This window comes from Buteo buteo, chromosome 11 (assembly GCF_964188355.1).
Source record: "Buteo buteo chromosome 11, bButBut1.hap1.1, whole genome shotgun sequence".
Taxonomy (NCBI): domain Eukaryota; kingdom Metazoa; phylum Chordata; class Aves; order Accipitriformes; family Accipitridae; genus Buteo; species Buteo buteo.
In genome coordinates, this window is record NC_134181.1 from 36,730,646 (window position 1) to 36,747,026 (window position 16,381).

Sequence of the window (16,381 nt, forward strand, 5' to 3'; positions counted from 1 at the left end):
AAATACAGTATAGGGGAGACAGGGGAGCGATACTGCCTTTGTTCACAGCACTAGTTACACTGGAACACTGCACCATTTCTGGCACCCACGGTTAGGGAGGAGAGGAAAAACACTAGGAATAATGCAGAGGAACGTAAAAATGATGAAGGGGATAGATAACAAGATATAAATAGGGGTGCAGGCAGCTCAACCTATTCAGCTAGTCAAAGAGAAGGCTGAGAGGCGACTCGATGGCAGCACACAAGACCACTGCAAACGGCAAAAAGGTCAAGTTAGACAAATCCACAGGGAACACGTGCCAGCATTACCTGGCTGCATTGCACCTGACGAGCCCTCTGTCACAGCACGCGTTTCAGACATTAGTTGGGCCCGGAATCTCCCCGTCTACAGCTGTGAAAAGTACCACTGAGCCTCCCCAGGAGCAGAAAGCCTTTAGCCGTACTGCAGGTCGGTGGGCTTAGCGCTGCAGGCCGCGTAGCGCGGTTCCGCCGTACCCATCCAGTGAGGTGACATAATGGTCGCTGCTGCTCCTGCCGAAAGCACATCGTCAGCGCTCCGCTCCCGCCCCGCTCTCTGCCGTGCGGGCAGCCCCGTCCCCGCTCTCGCAGCGGGAGCCGCCTCTCGCCGGGCTGCAGCGGCTCCTCCCGCCGCCCCTCCAGCCGCGCTGCTGCCCCGCGCTCCCGCCGAGGGACCAGCCCGCCCCGCTCGGACGGACAGTCCCGCCGGCCAATGGCGAGCAGAGCAGCCAGCCCGTGAGCGGCGCGGGGTGGAAACGCGCCAATGAGGTTTTGGTTGCTGGGCTCGATCGGCAGAGGAACTACCCAATAGGAAAATTCGCGGCGAGCTGGTTTGCGTGCCCGCCGCAGGCAGGCAGGCAGGCAGGCAGCGCGAGGCAGGGGTCGCGGCGGGACCGCTGGCGGGTGTGGGTTGCGGCCTCGCTGCCCTCCCCGGCCCGCCGGCCGCTGTGGCGATGGCGTGGGGGCAGAGGAGGGTGCCTTTTCCCTTTCGATAGTACTTCCTCCCCCCCAGGTGTGAATGCTGAGGAACGATAACGCCCCGCTTAAAAAGAAAAAAAAAAAAAAAAAAGAGTTGGAAAGAGGGTGCTCACAGGGGCTGACTGGGAAATGCGTTCCCCCCCTCCCGGCGGGCCTCTCCTGAGGGACGCTCGACCGGCGCTGCTCGGCGGGCGGTTATTTTCTGAAGCGTAGTTTCGGAAAGGGCACGCATTTTTCTGCGTTGCCCTTGGACCTTTTTTTTGGAGCGGCCTCGGGGGCCGTCGGGAGGACCGCGCTCCTCCGGAGGCGGCGGGCGGCCGAGCTGGGCTGAGGGAGCGGGGACCCGGAGGGCCTGAGGGCAGCGGGTGTGCGTGCTTTGTAGAGAGGAGGAATCCCCCCTGTGCTTTAAAAACGCAGCCAAAAATCTTGGTAGAAAAGGTGAATGCAAGAAAAGGGTTAACGGTCGCTGCCACCTCCCCCTCCTCTCCGCCGGCTGGATAAAGATGGTCTTGGATACCCTTTGTAAATAGGAATGTGGAGGTGGGAGGGGAAAATCAGCCCGACTCCGTCCGCTGTGTTCGTCTCGGTGGGTAAGAAGGCGATAGAGAGGCTGGCGCAGCCCGGGTGCTCTCCCGGGAGAATGCGCGGGGGGACGGACGCGCCTTCCGCGGGCGCCGGGAACCCGCGGGGCTGCGCCGGGGTGGGGAGGGCGTGAGCGGCGGGCGGGGAGCACCGCGGAGGGGGCTCCTGCGCCCGGGGAACGGCAGGCGAGAGAGGAAGACAAGGGGCTTGGGTTGATATGCTGCCCAGCGGTTGCCGAGTATTTTATTGAAGAGTTGGTGGGGTTTCCACCCCCCCTTCTTTTTTTTTTTTTTTTTTTTTGGTACACCCGCCTCCTTGAAGCCAGCAGAAGCAAGGAAAATAAGCTGAGAACAGAGAAATAAGACAAGACGGAGGAGATGGTGAGCAGATCTTTGGGTTGGGGGGAATGAATGAGGTTGCCGGGCTATTTTCTGTTGAGATGTTCTTGCAGGGTGTTGTGCGTTTGGGATAATTTTGCATTACGACTGCAGACTAGCCTTCTTTGTTTGCTAAAAATTGCTGTTTAACAGCGTTCATCAGTTTATTGTGAGATACGCAACGAGGAGTTGATATGTACGAATAGCTAAAATTACATACGCAAGCCACACACACAAGCAACCCCTAAACAACCCAACATTGTATTAATCCTGCAATATGATGGGCAGCTCTTGTCATGGAGGGAAGTCATTGCTCAGGTTATTTGTGGCATGCATAGATGAGTGTCTTTGTAGCAAAGACCAAACAAAACTAACCTATTTCTTCATAAACGTGAAATCTATTACAGATCTAAAAGCCAAAGTTAGGCAGTTTTTTTCCTCTTCGTTTCCCCTGCAGTATTGCTGTAGATGATTAAAATCTAATGTTTGCAAAACTTGACCAACTCTAAAATGTTCACTTCTAGCATGCAAATAGTAAAGATCATCTTTCTCCCTTTCTCGCTTTCTTTTTTTTTTTTTTTTTTAATGTAGGCACTTGTTTGTGTATGTGGAAGGGGGAATTCTTGTAACATGTACTTTGCTTTTTACAGTGTACTGTTGTGCCTTAGGTAGGTCACAATACAAAATGTGATTCTTCGTATGTTAAAAAAAACCTCTAAGTAGATTTTTTTTTTATATATATATATCAAGTGAAGACGTGTTTTATACTAAAAATATCTTAAACACTAGATAGAAGTTTGTGTGGAAAAACCCTGCAGTTTTGTATTAATGGGAATGCTTTATGGTAAAAATCATGACTCTAAATGACAGAATATTGACATTGGCTGATTGTATCTTCCTGTGGATGAAGTGCTGCAGTCTGTTTTAAGCACATTAGCTCTTTAAGCTTCCATAAACTTAAACATATTTTGTTTACAAAATTGTGCAGGACTGCATGGTGCAGTAGTAAAATCTGAAATTTAGTGGCTTTAGAAATGTTGCAAGGCACTGCAAAAGAGAAAAATTGCAGCTTCATATTAAATCTGCTGTGGACAAAAAAGGTTTGTTATAATAAAGTAATACAGGATATACATGGTGACTAACTGAAAAGGCTGGATAGTTTGGAGTTTCTACAGAAAAATAAGTTGTGAACTGTGCTGTGATCTTCATCATGCAAGATACTTGGATGGATGGCTGTTAAATTTATTTTAAGCAACAACTCTGTAAATGCTTGTCTGAAATATTTAAATTATATGCCCCATTAGGCAAATGGGTTTATCTTCCCATTGCTTGGCTAAAGGAATGTATTAAGAGGGCAAGGTTTAGAAGAACAATACAGTTTGACTGCATAGTTTCACTGCATAGTTCATCCTCATGTATTGTTCAGAGATGCATAGAATATATTTTATTTGACATTGGTGATCTTTATAAAGTTGACTTTGCTGATTTTATTTTTATGCCATAGTTGCTGTCAACATAAATACCTGAATTTCAATTAATATAACCATAGATTTGACCTACTATTAAGCTAGAATGTATGAAAAATAGTTCCCTTCTTTGATTTTCATCTGTTCATTCAAAATCTCTGCAATGGATTTCAGTCGCAGCAATTCTTTAATATTGGAAGAACTGGTGAGAGTTACAAATAGAGAGATTCCCATTATATTGAGTTAGGACACTGCACTAGAAATGGCAAAATTCCTGCCTTTTGCTTATACTTCAGATTTTGTACAGACTGCAGTTCGGAGAAGATATCTTATCCTGAAGACCATCTGCATGCATATTACAGTTATATAAAACTAAGCTTCTGTATTTGATTTTATGTAATGCAACACATTATTTTTGCAGTGCTTTTGGTGGATCTTGGTTAGTGCCAGAATTGATACACTGTGAGGAAAACCTGTTAGAATTCTTGTGCTACCAGGTTTATAATTTGTTGCTCTTAATATTTTATTGTGCGAGTATAAATCATTGACACAGACATTGTAAACAAATGCTGTAGCAGCTAAGTGTGAGATTACGTTTAGCTTATGTCTTTACAGTTTAACCAGAGTATGACAGTATCTTGTCTAGTGCGAGTGCATTCTATTCCTAACAGCCATCACAGTAATCTTCAAACCAGAAAGGTTAGGTCAAATTTTTTACTTTATTGCCTGTCTCTACAGAAGAAGGAGGAAAAAGGCCAACTCTAGGGTTACTCCAGTATGGATAGGGAAAGAATTTATCAGATGTGTTGTGTGCAGTTACCTTATTCAGACTTCGTGCGAGTCGCCTGGAAATTAGCATTGAGATTTCTGTTAAGATTAAAATTCATGTATGTTTAGAAAAAGCGTTCTTTCCATAATGCAAAACATTTAGACTATACATGTAACTTGGCAAACATATTTTCTTCAGAAAAGGGCATTAGCAATATCATGGGTTTAAGCATTCAAGTAAGAACAAGAAGATCTTGAAGTATTCTCTTAAATTCCAGGTAGGATGTGGTCTACATGTGTGCTGAAGCAAGAAGGTTAGCCACCTATCTCAACATCTGAAAAAAGTAGCAACCATCTCACGTAATGAAATGTTTTTCTTATTTCCCTCAGCTAATTTGTGTAAAACAAAGCCAAACCCCAAAAACTGTGGTGCAAGTTTTTTGTTTCTTGTTTGTCCTCTTTGCTCCTACCTTTCCATGTCACAAGCCATGCAAAACAAGCTGTAAAGCTACTTCTGGTTCTACGTGCTGAGGTTCTAGAGGTCTAGATCTTCTGCATTAGCATAGGTCACATTAATTTTGAATAGTATGTAAGACAAATAACTAATTCTAGTGAATCTCATTCCTTTGATGTGTCTGCTTTTCTGCAACATTGTAAGAACAGGCAGCTCAATTTAGTAATACCCAATCTTTTGAAAGGCTGGCAGTAACCCTCTGGCAGTCAACCCTCTATCAGTCCCATTTTCAGGAAGTAGCATTTTTGGTGTGTGGTGTGTAAATGGCTAATCATTTAATAGTAAGTGGACAGCATCTATTATTCATCATTAATTTATACACGCTACATCAAACAAAATATCATTTTAGAGTCTTGATGAGACTCATTGATTGCCACTGTGTTTCAGGATAGTTTCACATTTTGACCCACCAAAATACGTGCTTTTCCTGGAACATCAGTTAATCTTGTGGACAAAAAAATGTACAAGAGACCCGGTAGGAATGCATATATGGGTGGCATTTTAAATTTTTTTAATCTTTTGTAGAGAACACTTCAATTTAGTTAATGAAGCTCAAATCTTGTCACTACTCATTCCTACAAAGAACATAACTGAATATATTTTCTTACAATAGCTGTCATTACTGGGAGAATACCACTATTGAAACAAATGGCCTCTTCCTGAAAATAATGAATCTTAACTAAGTAAGGCACCATTATGCCCCTGAAATGACTGACTTTATTGATTTTTTTTAACTGGTTATTTTATCAAATTCTGTAAAAGTTGATACTGTGTTTATACCCTCATATTTTCCTATATAGTTATATTTTTGTTGTCCAATCTAGATAAAATTGAAGGAAATGTCACTGGTTCCAAGTAAGAGCCATCTAACGTTGGTTCTAAGAGGGTGGCAACAATGAAGTCAAGGGATCTGCTTAATCATCTTTCAAAATCAGGCCTTCTGAGGAGTTAATGTAGAAAAACAAAATCGGTGGATACTTCTGTCGATATCTAAATCTGTGTTTTCTCAAGTGTAGACTATTTGCACAAGATAGAAAATGTTTGTTAGCAATAGTACACTGAGGAAAGAACCTGTGAGCCTGAGTATGTCTGTTCTGCATCTCTCCAAATACCTCCTTGTGAAGGATCTCTTGGTCTGATTCTGCTAGTCTTAATCCTCTGTAATCAGCTGATATTAATTACCATGAGACAAGTTGAGAGATTTTGAATATGGAGTATATTTAGAAAGAGCAAAATTGTAGTATTTAGATCACAGGTTCCAGGCTGAGCAGCCCAAGACCATAATTTTCATCCAATGCTTGTCTAATGGTGATACTGCTGGTGGCAAGTACTAAGATCTATTAAGAACACCTGGGCAGGATTGTGCTTCTCTGCTTCACTTTCCTGTTTATATTACACTGTGAAGACCTTTCTGTTTCTGAACTACATGCAGTATGCTTTATCTCTACAGATAGGACAGCTTTCTTAGTTTAGGATCTTTGTTCCATAAGGTCCTTGACTGCAGTGTCAAAATCTTCTGTGCATGCTTCAGTTGATGTTGTTTATAATCATGGTTTTCCTGCATCTTGGAGAACATGTGCTTTGTTTCAGAAGCTGCAACAAGGTTTTTGTGAGCTACTGTGCAGATATATGCCAGTTCACCACTAATCTGTTAGCTTATGATTTGTAGGTCAGGGAGAAATTGAGATTTTGCTATCTAAACAGTATCATCTCTTTGCTGCTTCAGTGCTTACATGACATCTCAAGTTGGCTGAAGATTAAAAGGACACTGTCAAGGTATCTTTCACAATTTCATTTTTATTATTTATTTTGTTTGCCTTATTATTGCTGTCATAAGCCATTGGAAGCTTGAATTCTAGTGCCTTGCCAACAGGCCTTTATCCTCCAGAACAGTTACTGTTTAGCTGCTTATGGTTTATTTAGGAGTTGTGAAGCATTTACTGTCTTCTGAAATACATTACTGAAGAGTTACAGCTTAAACATTGCAAGCAAGTGAGAGGGAAGAACTGAGTAAATCAGTTTGGGCCCAGTCCTGACACTGTGTAGTTATGGTAAACTCAAAATATTTCTTCTTTTCCTTATTTCTTTCAGAATTTAAAAATTTGGGAGTGTAGAATTAGGCATCAGTGCTTCCTTTGTACGGCCATCCTTAAGGGTGGACTTTCCAGGGGATTGATATCAAGACCTGCATTCTTAGTTGGATATACTTTGAATTATCTAATGAAGTAATCCCTGTAAGAATTCTTACAGGTGCAGTGATGTTGTCTGACTTTGAGGTGCTGAGCAGTAGCTTCATTTGGAGTATTGGACAGAAAAAAATACCTTTGTAGGATCTGGGCTATGTATCAGATATGCCTTTTTTTTTCTTTTCTAAGCTTAATGTTTTTTTTTTTCCCCCCCTCTTATTTCTGCTGTCATAAAAGCAATGATCATGGGGGGTTTTTTGTACAGAAAAATGCTACCTTAACTTGTTGCTGTAAGAAGGTCTTTTCTTAGTTGGTCTATGTTCGTTGCAATGTAAAGTTAGTGAAACTAGAGCTATTGTTTTCAGTAATTTGATTGCCTGTTCTTCATCTGGTCTGGCGGTCTAATTTCTACCCATGAGTTGGAAACATATCAGCACAATTTCTCCATGGGACCTTCTCATTACAGTAAACATTCTCTATTTAATTTGGGTTATGTAGTGATAAAATTTTAAGTAACTGCTATTCAGAATAGTGACAGAAGTGATTGCATAGACTTTTACTGGATTATTCCTATGACTAAGAAACTGTATTGCCAGGTTTACCTAACCAATAGTGTCCACATCTACTGGATTCACAGCTTGATGAGAGCTGAATGTATGTAGTGATATTGGGTAGACTTATTTTTGCAGGTTTTAAATGAAAAAATAATAATCTTTTTGACAGTATGCAGAGTAACAGAGGTTACAGAGATTCCCCAGAGGAAAGTGAATCGCAGAATGACTTCAAATGCGGTTCATAAAGCACGGACTATCTTGGGGAAGGAGAATCTGAGTTGTGACACTTAAGTTGGGGTAGTTACAATAACTTCAGGCATGTCAATTAGATACCTGAGTTAGAAAGGGCACCCACTTCTGGCTGCAAATAAAAACAATGGATAGAGACAGATAGACTTCTCTGGAGGTTGATTTAGATTATGAATTTGAATCAAGTGTTTTCACTAGCACTTTGAAGGAGCCTCTCTCTCTGCTGACTAGCAAGTATGGATAGTATATGGAGACTAGCTTCCTAAATTAAGCATGTATGTCAGGTGCTGAAAGTGAGACAGCATGAATATTATTCCTGTTATGTATACATCAAAACTTTTAAGAACTTTCAGATGTTGTGTATTTTAATTGCTCATTGATTGGTTGAATCACTCATAGCTGTGTAGTAGAATCCGTAAGCTTGCTACTGCAAGAGTTTCTGTTTTGCTATTCCTGAGAAAGAGAGAGAAGCCTTAGACAAGTGCATATGGAGAGAAAGGTGGGCATGAGCATGACTTAGTGTTATATTGGGGCTTGTCAAGGAGTATCCCTCTAGTAATAACAGGAGATACATAGGAAAACAGTGTTCCTTTAAAATGGTGTGTTTTGTTGTTTTTTTTTTTTAAGCAGTGCTTCTCTAGAATGTGTACAGAACACTGTAATTATTGGTGTAGACATTTTTAACAATATTCTGCTCTTTCCTTTAACAAAATGTTAGGATTATGTATCAATCTTCTACAGTAGGTTAAAATGGCATAAAGATCAGATGGCTGAAAGTAAGAAGTCTTTTGTCTCATGTCTGGACCTGTTTCTCCATTTTGATAGGCCAGTGACAATGAGTATTCTTCTTTTGCTATGTGTCTTCTTTGAAGTATTTAAAAGAAAAATGCTTATATATGCTAACATTAATAAAGTGTTTCATACAATTGTGGTAATAACATTGTCTATACTTAACTTTTCAATACTTCACAAATCTTTGGCTTATGGTTAGTATTCTGCTGTTGTATATTGCTGTCAAGTTTTGATTTAGAAATGAACTCTATTTAAAAAAGTGAAATAATCTAACATTCCTTCTACAATTCTAATCTGATGCAAGGAAGCTTCAGTCATGTTGATCAGTAAAATGACAATAACCATCCATAAAACTTTGATTCAGTTTCGCATAACAGTAAGTGTATCCTAATGATGGTCCCAAGGTATTGCAAGCATAGTTTTATTGTATGCAGTAGCTATAAATTTAAGAGTTTTCCAGTATGTTTAAGACATAATGTCTTCTGCCTGAATAAATATCACATTTGACTTATTTTATCAATGTAATGTCAAGTGAAGTCTCAAACATGAATCCTAACTTAAACTGGCAGTGTTCTGCTTCTTTGCACCACAGGCTGGGTCATGCCATGCTGGTATAACTTCTCCACGTATTTTTAGACTGGTTCTTCTTTAATTCAGTGTGACAATACAAGTAGTGAGTTATTGACAGCAGCTAAAGTGAGACCATTATGACTGTAATCAATAATACACCTGCATAGAATAACAACTGCTACTAGGGACATATTTTGTATTGAATCAGAAATTTATGCTTTCTCCACTATACCCAGTCTGCTACTTCCATAATTTATGTAATAAAATCTCTACTTTAGAGAAGCTGTTACTAAGTTAAATACCAAGAAATTATGACATACCAAGATGTAAATTACATATTGAAGATTTTACTACAAGCAGAAGCAGCACTTGCTAAATTCCTGTGGGTTCTAATTCAGGACCAAGGCACTTCTTTACTGCAGCCTGAAAGATAATGGAAGTAAAAAAACTGTGTTCCCTCTCCTGAGCCAGTATTTTAGAGGTGGAGGGTGAGACACTGTTTTTAATGTGATTTGGTGATGGAAGCTTGTTCAATTGTGTAATCCATAAGTTTGAAACCTTAGTAGACTTTATCAGTAACAGTAGCCCTTATTACACTTCTGTCCTTAAACTGGAATGTAATTTTCTCTTAATACTGATACATCTCCTTATGTGTCCCTTACAACTTGAGATATTCTATGATTCTATAATCTTTCTGTGTCTCTCTCTCAAAGATTTACTTTTCCAAGTCTAAAGTCAGTGAAATTGATCAGAAGGTACAGATTATGTTGAAGAATTTGGGAATACCACTGTTCCTTGAAAGTAATACCTAGCTTCCTGGAGATATGTGTATATTCCCTTACTTGCTAACTCTCTGTTTTGTTGATCAGATGATTAGCTATGAGTCCAATGGAAAATTACTGTGTATTTATACTGCATAGAACAAAATCTCTTGGTGGGTTTTAAGCATGATAAGAAAACCTAAACCATGTGTCACAAATAATCTTGGCCTGTGAAGCCTGTATGAAGCTTCGAATTCAGTTGTTCATACAGATTCTTGTACGCTTTATTAATTCTTGATTTGAATGTCAAACAGAAAACTCAAATTTGCAAGTGTTGCACGCACTGGCTTTCTAGATATACAGCCTTCTGTTTTTGATGGTGTTACCATCTTTATATCCAAATATACCTACAATTTGTCAACGGGAGTAATCTCAGTGTAGTCCAGAGAAATACGGATGTCTTCAAATTTACAGTGCTTCAGGTTATTAAATAAAATCCTAGTTCTTGGTTAACTTCTAGGTCTTATTTGTTGCCTGTCTTCTGTTTAGTGGTATTATACCAAACTCTTCTCTGGTCTTTGAACAATTACAGTATAAAAGGACTGGTTTGTTCTTCAAGTGTTAAAGACTCAGTACTAAGAATCTCAGCATCAGGCCTGTTCAGTGAAACCCTTCCATACCAAGCTTAGATGAAATAAAATTCAAGTAGGATATTATATTCTTTTTTTATGTAATAGTATATTACGTGTTGTTTTGTTGTTTAATTCTGAGATAGAACTCCGAAAGTATGGCAAATAAGAATCCAGACAGAATGGATTTCCCCGGACAATTTTCTTAGTGGGTTAACGCATGTATAGTACCTAGTTCTTAAGAACATGTTTGGTGCTGGTATTTTGCCCTATACAAAATGAGGATATTTTCTTGGAAGAATTTTGCTACGTTATCTTTTTTTACCAGTGTTTCATGATGGTACGTTCCTGTAGGTAACAGAGTCTTCAGCTTTTACAGAGTACTTACTGTGTTGATGGTAGGGTTTCTGAATCCCAATCCATGCTAATCTGCTCAAGAAAATAACCACCTCATTTCATTTATGACACCACAAACTGCTTTTCACTGTTTTGAAGCAGAGAAGCAGTATGATAACTCTGAATTTCAGGAACTTTAGTTTTTAAGGGACTGAAGAAATAATGTTAAACAGAACTGTATTAGCTCTCCAGTAAGATCTAATGTAGCTTGTCTACTTATATACAGGCCAATAATAAAATTCTTGTTTTGTATTGTTACCAGTGGTTTTTAAATTGAAAATAAACATAAACTCTAAATATTAATAATTGTATAACGGTTAAGCTCTTCACAATGCTAGGCAAGTATTTGCATTTAAATGATCAGGAGATAATACAGGGTTCTGTTTTCCAAGGGATTTTTCCTTCCTGATTGTTTGAACGCACTCTCTTCTCAATGCAAAATTTTTATTTTTCTGGACAGTTATCATTGTACTTTTTCTAAGCCTTATTGAGGGGACGGAAAATTTACTAAGGAATTTCTTAAGCTGTTGGACCTTCTGCTAATAAGTAGCAGAGATCTGATGAGGTTTGCAGCCTGGCTTGCTCAAATTTCCTTTGAAGGAAGATCAGTGGTGATTGAATCCTGAGTAAAGGGAATATGTGACAACGTCTCTGTGATTTATAAATAAGTTGATACCTTGGCTGAGACTTTTAGTGATCCCTTTGGAATTTAGGTCCAAATTCTTAAAGGGATTTAGGCACCCAGTGCCTGTTAACTTCCATTATATTTCTTTATAGTATTGTCACTGAAGCCAAGGGAGTTAGGTTTAGGAATACTTCCAAAGGTTTGGATTGCAGGTATAAACTTCCCTTGACTTGTTTCATTTAAGTTTGTGTGGCTGTTTCAGCTTTATTTTGGAATAAAGATAGATTAATTTGGTAAGATGTATTGACAGGTATGTTTAAAGGATTAAATTATTGCAATTACTTTAAAAATGCACTTGCAGATCAATTTGAGGAAAAAAGTCAATTTCCTCAGACTACCAAACTAAGAGGAGCTTTTAGCATAAAACTTGATTTTTTATGTTGAAATATAAATGTATATTTGTATACATTTTGATTTGTAAGACTGGAGGTCATACAGTAAGCAAAAGAATTCCGTGGCCTTTTTCACCATGCTTGTTCAAAACTGCCCACAGTTTAGAAGGCATTTATTACATTCCCAAACCTGAGTAAAAAAAGTTCAGAGGTACTTAGAACTGTGAAGAGCTTCAGAATACGAAGTTTCTATTTATACTATTGTAAACTGTGTAATTAAGTCCAATCTCAAGTTGAGATTGTATCATTCAGAGAATATTGAACATCCACACTTGCCTCAGGCTGTCTAGTGGACTATATTGCCCACAATTAAACAGATGAATGCACAAATAAGGATAGGCATCCTTCCAAACAGTTCTAGCTATATTTAGCAAATTCTTCTCATTTCCCTCTCTGTAGGAGGGTGGTGATGTTGCTAACCTTAACATTGGCCAACAGAACTGTGAGTGTCTTAAGCCCTGTCCTACAAGATGTTTCACTTTCCCATATTATTTTGACCTTATATTCTCTCCTTTTTGGATTAAATGGTTTTATGTCCTAAATGAGAAATTTGCTTCACATTCTCCATCTGAATATAGAAATAAGTAGAAGCCAGGTCTCTGTGCCACAAAGGAGTAGGAAGAACTTGAAAGGTTCACAGTTTAAATGTTTTGAAATTTATGAAAGGTATAACCAAGGCAGGGGGTCAATATGAAGAAATCTCTTTTTTGTGGAAACCAAAGCTATAGATTCTGTAATTATGTACCTCATTTTATGTATCAATACTTGAAGGACTGCAGTGCCTTTTGTTAAAATGCAGTAAGCTTTCTATGTAGCATTACTTTTAGAAAATACTGAATTCAGTTTGTCTATTTTTCTTAACTGGCATTTGCATTTTCCTTTCGTAAACTTCTATATTATCCAAATATATATTAAAGTTGATGCTGTAGCTGGCAGGCTTGAAAGATGCAGTCTGATTCACAGTATAATGTGTATAATTTTCCTAAATAAATGACTGACTTCAATTTAAGAAAACAGGAATAACTATTTAATCTCATTCTTGCTACATGGAAGTGTGTTTCAGTAGGGAGACCTTGTAACTGTTAAATTTGGAAAGTAACTGGTGTGAATTGTTGTGGATGCCACCCCACCCCCACCCCACCGCTCCTTTTTTTTAATTGGGAAAGACAAGTATTCCAAACTCCCATCCACCTGAAGCCAGAACAAGAGTAGACACAGGTTTTCATGAAGTTAATTTCTTTCCTTCTGTGTTTTCATCAGGAAATAAGTTTAACATGAATTTATGGAGAATAATCTTTAGTTGTTGAACTCGCCACGTTGTTTGGCAGTGTCAAAATAAGATGCAAAAAACTTACTGTTGCAATGAATCTTAAAGAAATAGAGGGACAGAAAACAAGTCAGAGCAGATTAAATCATAGAGTAAAGACCTGTCCGACCATCTGGTCCATCTTTTGAAAGATTTCTCCATACAAGATACAAAATCTTTGCTTCAAACTGTAATGTTGTATAGTAATTCAAGGAGGAGACCTCAAACTTCATTCTAGGTCCCCTTTGCTAATTTTAGAATAAGTTCTTTCACTTGCTTCTTTGCCGTTTTTACTTCTGAGTACCATATTTCCTCAAGATTTAAGTGTTTAATGGCAGAGATACTGCTCCTGGGACCTCAGATTATGACAAACTGTATAATACTCATTTTGGTAGTATAGTATTTACCATAGCATATGTCATGTTTCCTGCATCAGCTGCACCTCTGAACCTCATAGGTCTGGGACAGTAGTCTGAGTTTAGCACTTCCTTCCCTTTCTTATACTTAAGGAAAATACTATTTCCTTTTCTTTCAAATATGAAGTTGTATAGATACCATAACCTTCATCTGCATTCCTACAGCCAAGTGCCTGGCTTTGGTATTTTAGGGGAATAAAGTAATACATAGTAGTTACATTTAAAATTATATTCTCTAAACTGCCAACATGTTACATCATTCCTTTGTCATCACAGAAACCTGAGCTGTAGAGTAAGCAAATGATTTCTCATTGGAACTTCCACTGAAGTTCAGCTGTGTGGGCTTTCCTTTGAGTCTAGACAGCTCTGCTGTTCTTCTGCCTTTTAAGCATCTTCTACATAACGTCAGCTTCCCGAGAACTGATCATTCGGATGGTTAAAAATTTCTCCGTACTTCAGCTTATTTATTTGGTTTTTTATTTAGCCAGTTCATATTGATTTGGTTTTATGTTTCAATGGTTCCTCTCTCTCTCATTTTCTCTCTCTGAGAAAATTGCATGTTTAGTATATATAGTGAGGACAGTTCTACCTCCTTTCAGCCTTTGTTTTGCTGGGCTAAATAATCCAAACTCTTATCCTCTGCTCATAAAATGGGCAGTGCATTCCCAAATAGTTTTAGTAGTTCATGTTTAGACTGAGTCAATCTTTCTTTAATATGGATCTCTGGGAATATCATACTGAATTCCAGATGCAGTTCTTCTATTGTCACATACACTGGTATTGGCAATTCCATCCTACTGAAAATAGTTGAGTTAGATCTTAGTATTTTGTTGTCCTTTCTCACATACAGCTCTCCTAGTTCTTATGTAGCTGACTAAGACTTTTTTCATTCTCTCCTGAAGAAATCCAGGCTAGGTCTACGGTTTCTAAGCTTACTGAAGATGTATGCATCTTACAAAAGAAATAATTTGGTTCTCAGATACAATCTAATATAGTGTGTTTTGTTGCTTTTTCCATCAGACTTGATGAAGGGGCTTGTATAAAGAACCAGCCACTAGAGATTAAACAATAGCTTAGATAAATAGGGAATATCCCAGATACCACTCAAATAAAATAACTAAGCTTTATTTAAGAGGGAGTATACTGCTCTGTTCCTCTTCTCAGTACTGTGACATTTCTCTTTTAGTGTGGTCAGGCTGAGAGAGGATTCTAGTATCACTAACCATCTCAGGACCCTATGTCTAGAAAAGAGGGAGAGATTTATGTGAACTAAACAGGGAGTATTAGAGGATGCTGGTGTACTAGCCAGGGAACAGTGAGACTGAGATTGTTTTCCCCATCAGGAGATGGGCATTAGTTGGACTGACAGAAATGCAATTATTGGCAATAGATATTTTAAGCATAAATAAGACTATGTATGGGCTTTTTATTGGTTTTACCTTTTGTGCTACTGGTTTACTACCTGTATGATAATGAATAAATACTGCTGCATTTTGAAAGTGCTTTGTCTTCCTTTAATAAACAAATTGGTTACTGATCCCTGCGATGAAAGAACTTACAGGTGCCAAATGCAGATGTCTCTGTTGCAGGAATTAATTTGGGAGAGGGAGGCTGTAGGCTAGAGATTTAGTGTATATGTGACTGTACTGTGTGGTTCCACCAACGATGCAGGAAGCAAGGCCTGTAAGAGAAGCCTTTTAGCCCTTGAGAGGCTTAAAAAAAAAAATGTAGGCTGTAGTTTGTCATGGTACTACAAAATAAGGAAAAGACTAATAAGAATTACAAAATAAACACGACTATTTCCTGTGAAAAGAGGTTGAAGTCAAGGGGAAAGTAGATGGTCTCACAAAGGAAAGAGTGTGGGTTTGGTTTTTTTTTTAAAGCAGTAAGCCAACATGTTTTGGTATTGTAAAAGCTTCAAAACCAGTAATCCGGGTATCTCTGTTAAAGAACAGAGCTCTTGTTTCAGAAGTAGACAAACTTTGGAACTGTAATCTGTAGGAAAAGTCCTGATCTTTGGATAGTTTCTGACTTTGGTTAAATTTAAAAGGATAAGTAATGTAGAGATCTCAGAAGCTTTACTGTCTGCATAGTAGCTCAATTAAGAAAACTAGAATTTCACCTAGTGTCTGATTTAAATGAGCTTTCTACTGTCTGTAGATCTATTAAGTATATCCACATGTACCCATGAGACTGCTATACAGAGAATGTAATTATTTTGTTTACCGTTTTGAGATTGATGTGAATGGAATCAATAACAGTTATTTTGCTTTTCATTACTGAAGGCATCTGAAATGTTGACCAACCTTATCTTACTTGTGTCAAACAGATCACAAAGCCCTTATGTATACAAACCATTTGACGTTCTAGGACATTCTTCAAAGAACTGGGAGGCTTACCATGTCACTTTTTTCACTTGAAGAAATTAAATCTCATTAGGAGCATCCTACTAATACAATGTAGATACAGATTACAGGTGCACACAGTGTGTGGAGGGCCCAGAATGGAAATAGCTGTAATGAAGAAGGAGGTGGGGGGGGGAAGACCCTGAAATACGCTGACTTATTTTAGAGTACAAGATTGATAATTTAGTGACTTCAGTAGCTGCACAGATATAAAATATTTACAGCAAGTTGGAGAATTCTAGGGGGAGAAAGAAATATCTCAAGGCATTTTTTTCTAGAGGATAGAAAATGAGAATGGAATTATGCACAAATATAACAATTACACAGTTTTAGTGTTA